The sequence below is a fragment of the Peromyscus californicus genome, unplaced genomic scaffold (genome assembly GCF_007827085.1).
Source record: "Peromyscus californicus insignis strain IS unplaced genomic scaffold, ASM782708v3 Scaffold_6__1_contigs__length_162567912, whole genome shotgun sequence".
Lineage (NCBI taxonomy): Eukaryota > Metazoa > Chordata > Mammalia > Rodentia > Cricetidae > Peromyscus > Peromyscus californicus.
Window position 1 is genome coordinate 45,061,109 of NW_026294584.1, and position 4,454 is coordinate 45,065,562.

The window sequence follows — 4,454 nt, forward strand, 5'->3', positions numbered from 1 at the left end:
TATATATTTAGAGAGAGAGAGAGAGAGAGACGCACACAGGCCCATGCACAGAGATCATGCGGTCATGACCATGTAACCATGGGGCATGGGTCACGCAGGATGTGTGACCCGGAAATGACTAGGTGGAGGTGACTAAATGTCCCCTGGGGCATTTGAGACCATGGTGATGCTGTTACCAGGGAAGAAGGGTTTATGCTGCTTGTTCAGAGAATAATTGCCAGGACCATCACGTTACAAGAAAGCATTGGAAAAGGTCAGTTTGGAGAAGTTTGGTGAGGCAAGTGGCAGGGAGAAGAAATTGCTGTGAAGATACTCTTCTAGGAAAGAATGTTCGTGGTTCTGAGAGGCAGAGATTTATCAGACTGTGATGTTACTCCATGAAAACATCCTAGGATTTATAGCAGCAGACAACAAAGACAATGGCACTCAGCCATGGCTGGTGTCAGATTACCATGAGCATGGATCCTTTTTTGATTACTTGAATAAATATCCTGTTACAGTGGAAGGATGATCAAACTCGCTCTGTCCATGGCAAGTGGTCTGGCCCAACTTCACATGGAGATTGCTGGTACCCAAGGAAAGCCAGCTATTGCTCACAGAGATTTGAAGTCAATATCTTGGTGAAGAAGAATGGAACCTGTTGTATTGCAAACTTGGGACTAGCTGTGAGACACGATTCTGCCACAGATATACTTGATATTGCTCCAAACCGCAGAGTAGGCATTAAAAGTTTTCTGCAATGAACCAGGACCATGCCTAACAGCGACTTTGAAGTCTCCAAAAAGATGATGGGGCCCCATGTTGGGCGCCAGGTGTAAGATGAATTGCTAAACAGTCTTATTAATTAAAAAAAAAAAACCCAGAGCCAGATATTGGGGTGAATATTGATTAGAGGAATAGGACAAGCCACAGCCAACTTCACCTTACCAACTCTTCAGCCTCCAGAGAGCTACTTTCTATATACTCACACCTATATCCTTTCTGTGCCCTGCTTCTCTCCACCCAGCTATATCACTTTCCTCTTTCTGCCTAGCTCTATCACTTCCTGTCTGTCTGTATAGAACTCTATCATTAACTAGTGCTGGAAATTAAAGGTGTGTGTCACCACACCTGGCTCTGTTCCCAATGTGGCCTTGAACTCACAGAGATCTAGAATGAATCTCTGCCTCCCCAATGCTAGGATTAAAGGTGTGTGCTACCATTGCCTGACTTCTATATTTAATATAGTGGCTGGCTCTGTTGTCTGATCCCCAGATAAGCTTTATTTTGGGGTGCACAAATAAAATATCACCACATTAATACAGTGTTGGAACAAATTAGATGGGACAAATTGTGGGAAGATGGGAAAGTCTTTGTTGGGGTGGGGGATGAGGACCTGAGTTTCATCTGCTGAACCTATGTTTTATTCTTGTTGTTTTTAAAAAAAGCATGGCTGAGGAGTCAGAGACAGAGGGATCCCTGAGTTTATTCACACACTAGCCGAGCTTACTTGGTGAGTCTCAGGCCAGTGAGAAACGCTGTCTCAAAAAGAAAGAAACACACACACACACACACACACACACACACACACACACATGTCCCTATTATTTTTATCTTAGTATATCACTACTTAAACTTTTTTTTTTTCAAAACAGGGTTTCTCTGTGTAGCTTTGTGCCTTTCCTGGAACTCACTCGGTAGCCCAGGCTGGCCTCGAACTCACAGAGATCCGCCTGGCTCTGCCTCCGCCTCCCAAGTGCTGGGATTAAAGGCGTGCACCACCACCGCCCGGCTACTTAAACTTTTAAGAAATTCATAATTTTTCCTGGATTCATTGAGTGCAAAAGGTCATGTGCCATAATTTAAATTTAAAGCTCCAAGTACTGACAATAGACTCCCAGACAAAGCCTTGTCTCCATCTCATTATGGGGTAAATGCATCTGTAATCAAAATAAATTCTGAGGCCCCATGTGGCTTATTTTGTGCAGCCTCAAAGCTGGGGAAATGGGGAAGACATTGGTCAGGCAGCATTACAATTTACAGGACAGTGCAGGGCTTGGAACGTGATGTTCCAGGTGACATTAGGGGACATCACTGAATCGAGATGCTTTAAAAAAAAAAAATCCCTCATGAAGCTAAGACATTCGTTGTCATCCAACCTCAACAAAACCAACTTTCCTAAGAAACTTAGAGTCCTTTCTCAGCAGGGAGAAAATGTCAGCATCTGACCTGCTTAGATTTGTTCAAGGTACTGGCTCTGTCCCCAGCTGCCACCTATGTCTCTTGACTGATGCGATCCTAGTAGCTGTGCAGTCCAGGCAAAGCTGTGTTCTTTGTTCGTGATGAAGTCTAGGATGGGGTTGGATGTTTCATATACAGTTTGTGCCTGTGGCTGGAAATCACGTTTGATAGCTCCTTGCTGAGAAGCTTCATAGCCCCACAGCCCCATCTTGGTGGAGAAGTGCAGGCAGACATTGGCCGAAAGGTAAGAACCAAAAAAGAGCCCCAACTTCACTTGCATATCTTGAAGAACATTAAAAAAAAGTAAAATCCCAAACCCGCAGCAATTGTGGACAGGTCTTTCTGGCCTGCCTGGCTCCTTTTCACGCCCCAAATGTTCTCCTTTTAGGTTTTCTTAACCCCACCCCCCCCCAACTCTCTCCCTCTTGTTGAGTTATTGCTGTTGTCTACAGGATCTTAGTCTTCCTGGCTGACTTCTCCTGCTCACTCACACACCTCTGCTTTTAACCTCTCTACTTATACTCATCCACTCTCTTGACCCATCAAAAGGCCCCTGAGAGTGCAGCTGGGAGTTTCTTTCTTAGCTCTTGTGTGTGTTGTGAGGGTGTAGAAGGAGATACTTAAAGCCAGCCATGACCAGATGGTTGGTGGGCAAGAGGGGTGGAAAATTATCGGGCAATCAGTTTCATTCATGTATGTGAACTGCCCTTTGTAGCACTACACACATGATACAGGCTCATGCGGTGCTTTCCCCAAGAGCCTCCTCTGCCTTTTTTAATTTAAAGGTGACTCTCTCCTATAGCATATTAATTGTTCAGTTTCCAGAGGTGTTTTTAACCAATGACTTCTCTGGGACTAGAGCCATGTAATTCCTAAAGCAAAAATGGCCACTAGCAGCATCTTTTACTTCTTTTTCTAAGAAACTGAATCAACAGCAACGGAGGTGGGCTTGGGAGAACAGGAGCCCTCTCCACCAGCTGGGGGCTGATCAGAGGCCCGCAGAAGCAGTTGTCAAAAAGGAAGAATTGATTTGGCTGTCAAATGGAGAGCGAGATAAAGAGCCACTAATGTGAGGAACCCACATTCTTTTAATCAGGGTTGAAACTCCCTCCATGGACCCTCACACCCAGACTCCATGTTCGGCATCTTCTGGCTGATGGAGGAGGAAAGGCGCATGTGCCCGGCGGTGGGCATAGCCCTGCTTTCTTTGTTCTGGGAGTCCAGCTGAGGGGCTCGATCTGAGTGACAGCTTCTAACCTTTCAGTGTGAAATTGAAAACCCCTGGAAGCCTGGAAAAAAAAAAATAAAGGAATTGAGTGGGAATCATGGGAGCCCCGAGCTCACGACACCACCCTTCTTGGGCTCTTCTTTGTAGCGGCCTCCACTGCGCATGTGTAGCTCAGAGCCGTTTTTCCATTCCTTCCAGCAGAGAGAGTCTGCAACTGTCTGCTGCAGGAACATAGCTTGATGAGCTGGGCCTGTGGTGCAAGCCTGCAATCCCAGCTACTAGGATTACAGTACAATGTTCCTCCTCGGCAGGGGGATTGCAAGTTCAAGGTTTGCCTGAGCTAAAAGCAAAGTCAAGGACTGGAGAAACGGCTCAGTGGTGGAGGATTGTCTACCATATATGAGGCCTAAGGATCAATCCTTAGTACTGGGACAGCAAAACAAACAAAGAAACAAAGAAACAAACAAACAGAGTTTGGTGACCATTGACACTACAGGCAGCTCTAGTCTGTACAGGACAGAAGAACTCAGACTATGGGTCTCTTGAGTGGTCCTTTCCCTGTAGACTATCCCAACAAACCAACAGTCCAGACCTAGGCTTATGACCAATGTAAGCTTGGCATGGATGTCCATATTTTACTGCCTTCACCAGATCTGTATTCCTGTGTCTAGCTTTCCTAATTCCTCTTATACCAACCCCAGCTCTAGCAAAGGTAAAAAAAAAAAAAAAAATGTTTCTTGTTTCCAGGGAGAGAGCAGAACTTTCTATCTAGATACCAGCCCTGCCTCACCCTGCTCTCAGTCAGTTATTCTTTTCTCATGTGATTGATCCAAAACAATGACTCCCTGCATTGTGCCTGTAGGATTTCTCTGAGTTGACTTACTGCTCTTCATGGACCATTCATTCCTTTGTTGGAGTCTAGCATGTGCCCTGAAAAAAACCGCTCCTTCCCTTGAAAAGACATCTTGTAGTACCAGCGCCAGGCATGGAAGCACCACTTGGGAAG

General features: G+C 45.5%; 1 pseudogene; it reads left to right on the plus strand.

The window, feature by feature from the left end:
* Positions 1-252: 252 nt before the first annotated feature.
* On the plus strand, positions 253-743 carry LOC128099517 (TGF-beta receptor type-1-like; annotated as a pseudogene).
* The last annotated feature ends 3,711 nt before the right edge of the window (positions 744-4,454 follow it).